Source organism: Leopardus geoffroyi, chromosome D4, assembly GCF_018350155.1.
Source record: "Leopardus geoffroyi isolate Oge1 chromosome D4, O.geoffroyi_Oge1_pat1.0, whole genome shotgun sequence".
NCBI lineage: Eukaryota > Metazoa > Chordata > Mammalia > Carnivora > Felidae > Leopardus > Leopardus geoffroyi.
The window spans coordinates 91,623,317-91,635,414 of record NC_059342.1 but is presented as its reverse complement, the minus strand read 5'-3'; the positions used below and the strand labels follow the sequence as shown (position 1 = coordinate 91,635,414).

Below are 12,098 nucleotides of genomic sequence, written 5' to 3'. Positions count from 1 at the left end.
TTTCGCCAACCGAGCCCCCCAGGCGCCCCGCTCGCCGCCGTGCCCACCGAAGGGCTGGGCTTCCAGAATGGGACACAGCCACGAGGGCTCAGCCCAGCTTTGGGGCCGCGCCGCTGCGGGTGCGTTAAATGGCTCCGCCTCGTCCAGATGAGGCAACTGAGGCCTGGTGCGCGGGCCCAGCAAGGGCACACAGCCCAGAGCGGCCAGGCGGGCTCCACGGAGGCCCCGAAGCCACCGGCCCAGGCTCGAGGCCCACACCCTGCGCTGCGCGCCCCCTCCCTGCCCCCGCCCTCCGTCTTCTGAACCCAGAGGTGAGCTTTAAGAGAGATGGCCGGGGGCCCGTCCTCTGGCTTTTCTTCTGGCAGAATTCTCAGCTTCCTGTTTGCCAGACGAAAGACACGAGGCCAGGCCGTCAGACTGGGGGCAAAGTCCTTCTGGGGAGCTTTGTGTGAATTAGAAACCGGGTGGAGAAGCCCCTACCGTCCTGACACCCCGGCATGAAAATGCAGGGAAACGTGTTAAGGACAAAACTCCAGGGCCCGCAAAATTCCCAGGCCCCAGCGAGTTCTGGGGACCAAGCAGTGTGTGGGGCGGAGGCAGGACGGGGCGCAGCCAGCTTGGCCCGTGGTGCCCTTCGGATGAGTCGCCCTCAGAGACAACCCCAGCAGGCCGCAGCCCAGAGCCACTCTCTGAGTCCGCCCGGGCCTCAGTTTACCTACCTGTCAGATGGGCGTGCGAGCACTTCCTGGACCAGCCCCAGCGGGCCACACAGAGGCCAGCCGTTCGGAGTGGGCACGTCCTCCTCGAGGAAGGCCAGGGTCGCCAGTCCTCCCCAGGGGCTGGTTACCCATCGTCTCCGGCCCCCAGCAACTCACCCCAAACCCATTTGTCGGGGACTTGGAAACCAAGCAATTTGTACCTGCCTCTGTGGGCACCACAAAGAGCAGACACCCCTCAAAACTCCTGGGCGCTCCGTCCCCACACCTGCACCCGCACCAACCTGGCAGGGCCAGCGCAAGGCCAGCCGGAAAACGCGTCACCTCCCTGGGCCTGGCCTAGACCGGCCGCCCTGTTTTCAGGCTGGGGTCACCGGTCCGTGGGCGGCAGGCAGGCAGGGGGAGGACGGGGGCTCCGGGGCACCGGGCAGGTGGGCAACAGGAGGAGGGAAGGAGAGGGGACGAGGCTACCTAGGTGGTGGGGAATCGAGGAAAGAATGGGGTGATTGCGGCCAAGAGAAAGGGACAGGGAAGCCCTGAGCAGGGCCGGGATCGGACCCAGTGTCCGCAGCCGCCATCCCTCAGGTCGCAGGGCACAGGCCCCGGGCTCCCCAGTCCCCAGCGAGGGCGGTGGGGCCATGGGAGGAGAGGCCTCAGAGAGGACACGGCAGCGCCCGCTGGAGACCCTGTCGGGTACAGAGAACCTGCCGGGGCATCCCGCCAGGGGCAGCCCCGGGAACACGAACAGGAATGACAGCCATCGGGAAGCCCGAGGTGCACCGTGAGCGATTCCCAGACCCCGGGAAGGAGCCCACCCTCCCAGCACAAGAGTGACCGTCGCTCAGGGCCCTGAAACCCTCGAGGGCCGGGCACGCCCACCATGGAGAGGCCTCTCTCCGTGGCTGGGAGTTAGTAACCTCGGGTCTCAGAGCCAGGTGGGAAGGAAGACCTGTGGCTTCCGTGGGTCATCCTGCGGCCCAGGGCCTCACCGTGATCCCTAGCCAGTGTCGGCTCGGGCACAGGAAAAGTTTCCAAGGTCGCAGGGCAAGCCGGTGGCCCCTGGGGACGGGGTCAGGGTGGCATTGGCTGCGTCCGCTCGGTCGCTGAGTGCTTCGCCCCCTCAGCCTAGGCTCCCCACCCCGCCTCACACCCTGGGGAGCAGAGGCCCAGGAGGTGAACAGCACACACACATCACGGGGGTTCTCCAGCTTGTGTTGAGCCCAAAGCCCCCCCCCCCCCTCCCGTGACCTCTGGCCTGAGGCCCCCTGGCCAGAGCCTCTGCCCTCTGCTGGGGCCTGGACACGCTGGGTGAAGGTCAAGGTCCCCTGTGACCACGGCAAGCAGAGTAAGGTAGGAAGAGACTGGAGGGAGCCCAAGAAGCGAGAGCCCCAGAAGGAATACAGGCTGCAGCCCACCTGCCCCTCCAGGCATGGATGAAGGATCCTCCAAATGATGTCATAAAAGGCTTCTCTCTTGAACAGAAAAAGCCTCTCTTTGGTCATATTTCCCTTTTTGCCTTGTCTGCCAGGAAGCTCACCACAGCACTCAGGACGACCACGTGGTCCCTGGGCTTGCTTCGCCACCCAACCATGCCCCCTGGAGTTGGCTTTGCTTTTCCATCTGTCTGTCTCCTCAGACCTCGGAGGAGAGAGGTGGACTCTGCCTTCTTTTGCCTAAAGTCATGTGCCAATAGGGCTGATGTCCAAAGGGGCCTCGAGCTCAGGAAGCAGTGAGGCCCGGGTACAGGTCCCGGAGCGAGAACGGGTGAAGGGGAAGGTTCCGCGGGAGGTCACTCAGGACGTCAAAGGGCAGTCGCTGTGGAGGCCGGAACCTAGTAGGGCCGGAGGGAGGCACCGGGCAGGGAAGGGGGTCCGGGAAGAGGCCATCTGGGAAGACCAAGACCGAGGTCGCGCTCCAAATCAGCGACGGCTGGGGGACCGGGGGGGTGGGGGGCGCGGGGGAACTGGTCCCTAGGGGGCCCACCCACCCTGCAGACCAGGACCCTCCCACACCTCCCCTGCATGGTGGGCCCTGTGCTTGCCCCGGGACAGTGCAGCTGCCTAGACTGTGTCCAGCCCCACGTGTCCTGCTCTGGGGCGCACCCGGCTGTCCCTTTAAGGAGCTGGGGGCTGCTGCTGGCACAGCGCACGGTCGGCCAGAGCAGAGACGGGCACGTTCCTGATCCTTCTGGAAGGCTGGCTTGCAGAGGAGACAAAGTGTTCTTGCTCAGCTCAGTAAACAAGCCTGAAGTGCTTTGAAAGCCTCTGCCGATACAAAGGACTGAAAAACACACAAGCCTGGCAAAAGGAGGCCCAGCTGCGGGAGGAGTGCGTGTGGGAGGGCATCCGGGCTGCCCCCGGCCCCAGCTCCCGCTGGGTCCCCTCAGAGGCCACCACGGGTGTGCCCGGGCTCCCGACCGCGGCCTGAGTGTACAGATGTGGGTTCTGTATGTGAGCCGGCAGGTGGGAGCCCGGGGCGGGGGGCGGGGGGCGGGCGCCCGGGGGGTGGGGGTGCCGTGTCTGTGCGTGTCGCTTGCCACGCGTGCGGGTACGCACGGCTCCCGGCTCATCCCAGCACTTCCTGGGAACCCAGCAGGAAGAGACCCAGGTTAGCACCGCCCTTGGACGGGAGCAGGGAGCCCCGCTCCCCGGGGAGCTAATTAAGGGCCCGTGGAACGAGGCGACCCCGCGTCTGGAGGCAGGGCGTCTGCAGGGGCTGGCAGCCAAGGCGAGCGGGGCGGGCAGGCGAGCCTGGGGCCCATCCAGGAGTGCTGTGCGCGGTAATCGTGCCGAGGGCACAGGAGCCCCTGCGGGGCCGAGAGGCGGGCCCTTGCGTGGTCCGGACGCCAAAGCCTGGCCTTCCCGGCAAAGGCCGGGCTCTCGAGCCAGCTCAGCCGCTCCCGGCTCTGTCGACCTGAGGCAAGTGGTCACTTGCCTTGTCTCTAAAATGGGCAGAGCCCCGCCTGCCTGCCAGGGCAGATGTGAAGTCCGCCTGACAGACCGCGCTGCCCAGCAAGGTGCCCGCAGCGGGGCACCACGGCCGCCACCGCCCACCTCTGCATCGTAGGCGGGAGGCGTGCGGCCACGTCCGGGCCGTGCTCGGTGACGGGGTCAGGGCGCTCGGCCTCGCCCGGCGGAGGGGCCGGAGAGTGTCACCTCCCCCTGTAATCTGCCCCCCCACACCGCTGGACCCGGCCGTGTGCCCGACTCAGGGCCGGGTGCTGGAGGGCCAGCACCGTACTCGGGCCGGCTCGCCCTGCTGGAGGGACACACACGGACCGGGGCCTGGCCGGGTGAGGGGTGCCACGCTGTGCGAGAGACACACGTGTGGCCTCGGGCCATCAGCCTGGCCTGGGGGGGGGGCGGGGGGAAGATAAGGCATGAGGCCTGCAGGCAGGGGCAGCAGGAGAACTGGGCAGAATAGTGACAGGCACACAGTAGGTGCTCAGTTAATGCCTGATGAGTAAGTGAAATGAACCCTGTGAAGCAGGAGAACACTGAAACCCAGGGGAACGTCCTTCTAAGGTCACGGGTGCCCCCTATTTGCCTGGCCCCAGAGCTGCGCCCCTCCCTGCCCGAGAGGCCAGGCCGGCACCCCCGGGCCTGCCCACAGAGCGAGGATGGGGCACACAGCTTGAACCTCTCCATGCGTCGAGGCCCCGGGGCTCGTGCCCGGGAGCCCGCTCTGTCCTCTGTTTTGCTGGCGAGCCAAGCGGGACAGGAACGGCCAATTCCCTGAATTCCTGCCCAAACCCGGGGGGCGGCTCCGGGCGGGCAGAGGAGCTCCCTGTGCGCCTGGCTGCTTCACGAGGCTTCCCTGCCAGGAGGCCCATTTAGGAAACGGGTGGCAGGGAGGGGCTGCGGGGGCGTGAGGGGTGACGGCTGCCAGCCAATGCCGGGGCCGCCAGCCGCTCCACCCCTCGGGCTCCCAGCGGCTGGGGGCGGGGGGAGGGTGGCACTCCCCGGCGGGGCTGAGCCTCTGGGTACCTGTGGGCCAAAACCACTCAGAAACCACAGGCCAAATGAGTCCGCTTTGTAAAGTGCCCAGGGAGTGAGGGAGACACCGTGGTTTCTGTTCCAGCATCCCGGCCCGGTGAGGCGCGAGGCAGCGACACCACGGGAGGGACGGGGAACGTGCCCCGAGCTGCCCCCCGGGTCTTCGGGCTTGCGCTGACCGTGGGCCGCGGGACATGTGTTCGGGACACCCTCCGGTGTCTGACAGGTCTGCTGATGCCCGAGGTGTCCTCCCCCAGCCCCAGGACAGCGACAAAGGCACCAAGCATGTCCCGGCAGGGAGGAAAGAGGCCAGGAGGGGCGACAGGGCCCAGCCGCCAAGACTGACGCACAGGGGACCGACCTCTTGGCCGCGGCAGTGTTCCTGCCGCAGTCTGGGTGCCCCCTCCCGGGGGTCAGGCTGGGTCTCCCCTCCCTGGGCCCCAGTGTCCACATAGCACCTGCTGGCCCTGCCCTGGAGGCGGCAGACCCCGGGCTGGGTACCCCCTGCACCGCCTCCCCTCCCCGTCATCTGGGAACCGGGCCCCCGGACCGCCCTGGGGGAGACGACGCCGGCCCACCCAGCACGCCCGGGGCACACGGTAGGTAGAGCGACAGACCTTGGACCCAGGGGCTGCTCCTGTTCCTAAGGGCTAAACAGCCGGCTCACCAACCCCTGGCTGCCAAACCCCACCTTGGGGAGGGGAGGGGAGAAGGGAGGGAGGGAAGAACAGGGGCCCCCCAGCTCCGAGGGGCAGGGAGGGGGCAGGTGGGTGAGGCCAGAGAGCAAGTGAGCGTGCCACAGGAGAACACGGCGTGCCACCCTGTCAGGGGGAGGGGGCTGGGCAGGAGGACAGAGCCACCCCTCCCCGCCTGCGTGCAGGAGGAAGCCAGGGTGGGAAAATTCAGCGGAGGGTGCAGGGGGAGGGGGCGGGGGGTGGAACGATGGGGACTAAGAAGATTTGGGGTGGGGGAGGGGGCAGGCCACAGCGGCCACCGGCCGGGTGACCCTGAGCCCCTCGGCCCCTCCACGGTCCCCTTCCCCATCATGAAAGGAGAAGAGGTTGCTGGAACAGGTCCCTTCTCGCCGGGGTCAGGGCAGCAGGGCGGGCACCCCGGCTCGTCAGTCCCTCGGTGGACGGGGAAGCAGCCCCAGGCCCCGTGCCGGGCTCCGGCATCCGTGCGACAGCAGTCCCGCCTCAGAAAGAAGGACACGGGCCACGGGGAGGACTTCCTCCAGTGCCCGGTGTCCTCTAGGGTGCTCCCGTGGGTGGGGCCGCCCTCCCCGGCCAGCGGAGCCCTGAGGGGTCCCCTTAAGCCTGCACGCCTTGATGTCCCCAACGCGGCCCTTGCCTTGTGGGGAGCAGAGCCGGCCGGGGCTGGACCCGTGCGGGCAGGTGGGGGCTCCCGGGCCTGTGGAAACAAACAGGTGCGTGTGGATCCCTGAGGAAATTCTCCAAGCAAGGCCCCAGGGAGCTGCCGTGCAGAGAGAGAGAAGCGGTCCAAGCAGGAAGAGGAGACGAGAGACGCCCAGGATGGCCCTCTGGGGACCCAGGGGCATCTCAAAGACGCAGAGGGGGTGCCCAGCCCGCCAAGGAAAGCGGAAACAAAGCTGAGAGTCTTCTGGAAAGCAGAAACAGGCTTCCCTACCCCCGGGACTTCAGGGAGCGCCGAGAGGAGGGGGCCGTGGTCTGGAGCAACAGGGGTGCTGGGTGGCGGGCAGGTCTGGTTAGAAGCCCCACCTCCCGCCTAGAGATGCCCTTTGACCTGCACCCGGGCTCCCGGGACCTCTGTACCCCAGTGTCCTTTCCCCGGGGACACTGCTAACATGTCATGTCACAGAGCTGGTGTTCTAGGAGCAGCTTCCGGGAGCCCCGGAGCGGCCTCCCCCCTCCCCCACGCCTCCACCAAGCCCTGAGGTTCACCATCAGGGAGACAGGGGCCTTGAGGTCTGGGGGGAGCCCCACGCGACAGGGCCACCAAGTCAGGCTGCCACGTCAGCCGAAGGCTGGTGAGCTCTCCAACAGGCCGTGAGGGTCCCGGGTCCCCCCATCCTCAGCCTCCTCTGCCAGGTGTTTCTCAAGGGGTTTAGTGGATATTTAAGAGCTCGGAGCCCCGCCCCCATCTCTGCCACCAGCCGTCCACCACGCGCCCACTGCCAGCATCAACGTGGGTGCCAGCCCATCACACGCTTGCTAAACAGCCCCCCTCGGCTGCCCAGCCCCCCACAGGGAAAGCTGTCGCCCTGCACGGGCTCCATCACCCCGTGCCAGCCTCCCTTCCCCCGTGCAGTCCCCCAGCCTGAGGCCATACCGCCTCCGCCCGGGGCCCTCTTCCCAGGAACCCTCAGGATGTGCAGCTTCCCCAGACGCACCTCCCAGCCTGCCCCGCTCCCCTCGCCACAAACGGCCTGCACCCCGTCCCCTCCCTCCCGGCTCTGCGCGCAGGCTGGCTGAAGCGCTAACTCAGACTAGAGTGGGAATGGCTGCAAAGTGGGCTGTCGAGTGACTTTGCCCTGGAGATGCATCACTATTGACAAAGAAGTCAGCCTTTAGCCAAAGGCGTGGGGTTCCAGAGCAGAGGACGACCCTGGGCTCCAAGGTGGGGTGCTGCCTAATTCACAGTCCGCTTTGCAGTTCTGACGGCTCCCCTCCCTTCTCAAGGCCCACAGTGGGATAGTGACTTGACCAGCCTCTCCCCCAGCCAGTGGCAGGGCTGGGTCAGGATCCCAGGGGTCTGGCCTGCACCAGACCCAGCCGAGAGCAGGAGGCGGAGAGCCCTCTGACCCCCAGAAGGGTCCCCCGGTCATGAGACTCCAGGAATCGGAGAAAGGGTCCCACGGGAGCGGCCTGGTGGGGGGTGGATCCATGGCCCCAGTCGCCAGGCAGGCGGGGAGGCCACAGGCCTCCAAATTCCAGGCTAATTGGCATCTGTCAGAGCATGCTCCTCCACAGCAGGCCTGACTTTCGCATCCTGTCCCACACTCTGACACCAGCCCCGGAACACCCCCCCCCCAGCCCCCCGACATCCAAACTGACACGGCCCTGTCCCGCCTGGGCCGCCCCAGGAAGCCTCTGACCCGAGCCCTCTCTGAGCCCAGAGGCACCAGAGTGGCCAGGGCCACAGGCCTGGAAGGAATGTGTCCCTGACCCGCGGGCCTGAGCATTGCAGACACAGGCCCCAGAGGCTCAGGAGATCAGAGCCGGCCGCGTAAACAGTGATAGGGAGCCAGGGAACCGCGTCTGCTCTGATCCAGACCCTGGGATGAGGAAACCAAGCTCCGGGCAGAGCACGGCCCCACAGGAATTGCCCAACGGGTCTGTTGCAACGGGTTTGGATTCCGGGGTCAGCCCTCCCAGCCTCCCTGCCTCCCGGCTGCCCTGAGCGCCTGAGGTTTGGGGACACGGCTGCCGGGCAGGGAGGAAAGGTGTCCCTGGGCCCCCACACCCCGTTGTCTATGGACCGGACGTGACGGGGCAGAAATGGGGCCTCGGGGGCAACAGTGGCTCAGGGCCGACCCTTCCCCTCCCAGAACAGTCCTGGTTGTCACCTGGGAAGCCGGGAAGGCAGTGAGGCCTGACAGACAGCCTGCCCACGGGCCCAGCCCCTGAGGGGCAACCCGACCTTCCCCGCAGCAGACAGCTCACCAGCAGGAGGGCACTTCGCCCTGCCCCGGGCTCACAGGGGCCCACCTAGGCGGCCTGGCCTCACCCTTCCTGTCACACACGGGCTGCCAGGCCCCCGTCAGCCGCCCCCCTGCTTTCTCCTCCCAGGAGAAGAGGCAAGGCTGACCGTCATTCACCGTCGTTCCCCAAATCTCTCCTTTTTTTCCCGCAGAATCTAATTTCTTTTCAGTGTGGCCCTTTCACGTGCAGTCGGGTATGATGCCGTCTCCTCCCTGCACCCCACCATGAAGCGGGTGCCGTCACCCCATTCTGCGGGTGAGGACGCCGAGGCCGCAGGAGAAGGGATCGGCCAGGACCACAGCCGGAGCTGTGGGTTTTACTTCTTATTCCTGGGCCAGCAGCGAACCAGGTACGGGGAGACAGGCCCTGGTGCGGCCCGAGGTCGGATGGACCCCCCTGTGGCCTGTGCCTCCCCGGGCGTCTCTCCCCTTTCCAAGCTGGGGTCCTGGGAGGATTCGGGAGGGCTGTCCACGGAGCAGCGGCTACCTTCCCACAGTCTTCTGGGTCAGGGAGAGCACCTCCACCGGCTAGGGGACCCCTCTTCTGCATCCATCCCCCTGGTGAGATGCCCACCACCCCGGGGCTCAGCCCCTCACCCGAGGGACACGCCTGGCCTGGCGTCCAGGGGTCAAGCATGTGGCTCACCAGTCTGAAGCCCAGACATCCTCTGAGAGCCTCAGGCTTGCCTCCCGAAAGGGAGGGGTGACTCACCCACCTGGAGAGCTAGCTCGGGGGACACACGTGTGACATGTGCTCGGCACACAGCAGGCCAGCACCGTCCTCCTTAGCAGGGTCCTCCCTCTCCCCCACCTCCCGGGACAACCAGTACTCCCCGCCTTCCCCCCCCCCACCCCCCCCCCCCGCTCCAGGCCGCCTGGTATGGGGTCCTCGTCCCGCTCAGGAGGTCTCAGAGCCCCGTGTCCACACCAAGGCGCTGTCGTTGGGCTCCCGGCGGCCTTCTTGGCGGGCGCCTCTGTGCCACGTGCTGGGCTCTGGGCCCCACCTCCAGTGCAATCCGCCTGGCCGTCGTGCAACCCCAGGCAGGAAGCAGCACCTTCAGGAAGGTTCGAGTGACCCTCCTGGGCCGGGAGCCCTGCCGTCCAGCTGTGGCCACGCTCGGGCGCGTCCGGGCCACCGGCCGGCCGGTCCGCTGCAGGACCCACGTAATCTGCCCAAAGCAGCACGGCTAGTTAGAAGTTTTATTGATTGAACACGATCGAGTGGAAATAGTGAAAGTTCTCCCGATGTAACCCACTTTTTCTTAATGGGTAATCTCAGACACTCGAGTTTGTATGTTAAAGGAGCTTTAGGACAATTTAATAGCTCATAAAATTTTATAGTCCCAGTTGAAATCAGAGTGATAACTCTGGCCTGCACAGCTATAGTTTGCTAAATGTCTCTCGTCTTTTTTTCTTTCTTTCCCTTCCATTTATTGGAGAGTTAACATCTGCTCGGCTATGGGGCGGTGGGGGGAGACGGAAAGGAAAGGAAAATAATCATCTGTTTCTCCAGAAGAGAGGGAAGACATTCGGGCTCTCCCGGCAACATCTCAGTTTCCAAGCACGTGGTTTTCCTTGAAGTCAGAAAGAGGTTGGATAAGCCGCCTGGCCCACCGCTGCGAGGCATCGGTGCCCCTCCGGTGACCGCTGGTCCTGGTCTGCCCCGGGCCGCAGCCACGTCCTGGGGTCGTCCGCAACCGGGAGGGGCCCGTCGAGAGTCACAACCTGGCCACTTATAAAGCGCCCACTGTGCACACCGCCCGGGGGACCCACGGAGAAGGGCGACATGAGCTCACTGCCTGGGAGGTGCTCACGCTCAGAAGCCAGGCTGGCTGAGGTCCTCACCCGGGCAGACGGGCCAGAGGGGACCGCTCTTTGAAGGCTTCATGGAGGAGGCGGAGACGGGATGGGGAGCCCGGGGGCGGGCAAGACGCAGGAGCCGCGTCCAGAATCCTGGCTCCACCCGCACGGCCCCCAAGAGAAGAAGCAGGAAAAGGCGTATGCCACAGCACGGGGAGCCCCCGACGCGTCCTGTCGCGTGAGCGAAGGCAGACAGGAAAGGTCGCGTGGTGTCGGGTCCCTTTTACATGAAGCGTCGGGAGTCGGCGAATCCGCAGAGGCAAGAGGCAGGTTGGCGGCGGCTGGGGCTCGGGCTCGGGGCCGGGGCTCCTCCTGGGGTGGATGAAGAGGTTTCGGAACCGGGTAAAGAGGTGCTTAGCTGTGCCGCACCGTGACCGTGCTAAATGCCGCTGGACTGCGCACTTTAAACTCGATCCGTCCATCACGTGTGAATTCCATCTCAATAAAACAAAAGTCCTTGAAGGGAGGAAATTCGTACTGACAGCGGGACACATGCAACACTCACCGGGGACAGGCCCCAGACACCGTGCCTCCTTTACCTCTCCAGCCTGTGCAGGGATCTGACCCCGGAAACTCGGGGCAGGGCAACCGGTCAGCGGGGCGGGACGGGGCAGGGTTGAGGGCTCAGGCTGGCTGCTCCTCGAAGCGCGATGGCCTGGCTGTGTCCTGGGGGCCGTGGGAAGGGCTGCGTCCCATCGGAGCTCACTCACAGGAGGGCGGCTTTTCAAGAGCCTGGGGTCAGACCTGGGGGTCAGAGCACGTGCTCCGCTGGAAAACCCACAGGGGTCAGAGCAGAGCCCCCGCCCGTCCGGGACGCCCCAGGGAGCCTGCCTCTCTCCCCACCTCCCCGCCACACCCCTCTCCTGCCTTCTCTGGGTCCCCCCAGATTTCCCGTTCCTAATTCCTGCCCGGGAGAGCCCTCCTCGGAGGCAGCCGGACCCTTGGCGTAAGGCTGGCTGCCCCGAGAGAGGGCCTGCCCCCCACAGCAGCCACGGAGAAGGCCCCGGCCACACGTGGCCACCTGTGAGGCGGGTCCTGGGCTCTCTCACTGAGCCACCACTCCCTGGACACCCTCCTGGGCTTTTGCCCACCGGGGAAAAGGATAGAATGAGGCCACAGGACCTTTGTCTCCTGCCACGTGGAAGCTCTCACGCACGGTGAGTCCACACCGTCACACAGACCTCGGACGCCGAAGAACCAAGTGGGTGTCCAGCCGGGTTCGTTTCGGCGGGACGGGCCCCCACTGCCTGCTGGGATTCGGGGATGAGGGGAGGCTGGGCTCGGGCCCGAGGTCTGCCCTGGACAGGCTGAAGCAGCCACCCAGTACGTGAAACCTCGCTGCACCAGCAAGAAACATACCTGCCAAGGAATCTGCAAAGCGTCACTTTCGTCAGGGCCCTCGGGGGCCTGGCAACCCCGGGAACGCAGGCAGGCGTTAGGGAAAAGTGCACGGGACCGCCCTCCTTCTCACGATACTCCCACGTGACCCGGGGACTGGTTTTTCAGAGCGCTTGGCTCTCCTCGTTTTTTCTTTAATTGTTTTAATGTTTATTCATTTTTGAAAGACAGAGGCAGAGCACGAGCAGGGGAGAGGCAGAGGGAGAGGGAGACACGGAATCCGAAGGAGGCTCCGGGCTCCGAGCTGTCAGCACAGAGCCCGACGCGGGGCTCGAACCCGTGAACCGTGAGAGCATGACCTGAGCGGAAGTCGGAAGCTTCACCGACTGAGCCCCCCAGGCGCCCCGACTTTTCTTGGGGCGGGCTCGGTGCTTTCTCTGACCAGCAGCCGTCATCCACCTGGGACACCTGTGCCCCCGAGGAGGGTCTGGATGCGGCAAGTGGGCG

General features: G+C 65.9%; 2 long non-coding RNA genes across 4 annotated transcripts; one reads left to right on the top strand and one right to left on the bottom strand.

Moving 5' to 3' along the window:
* Positions 1-2,849: 2,849 nt before the first annotated feature.
* Positions 2,850-9,774, top strand: LOC123592919. 2 transcript variants are annotated; one of them, XR_006710009.1, is made up of 3 exons: positions 2,850-3,153; positions 4,797-5,310; positions 8,546-9,774. It is a non-coding gene; the product is annotated as an uncharacterized LOC123592919 (long non-coding RNA). The 2 variants fall into 2 exon arrangements; XR_006710008.1 differs by lacking the exon at positions 2,850-3,153 and having other exon boundaries at positions 3,767-5,310.
* A 735-nt stretch (positions 9,775-10,509) lies between these two features.
* Positions 10,510-11,688, bottom strand: LOC123592920. 2 transcript variants are annotated; one of them, XR_006710010.1, is made up of 3 exons: positions 11,613-11,688; positions 10,793-10,997; positions 10,510-10,709 (listed from the first exon to the last, which is right to left on the bottom strand). It is a non-coding gene; the product is annotated as an uncharacterized LOC123592920 (long non-coding RNA). The 2 variants fall into 2 exon arrangements; XR_006710011.1 differs by lacking the exon at positions 11,613-11,688 and adding an exon at positions 11,376-11,487.
* Positions 11,689-12,098: the final 410 nt, after the last annotated feature.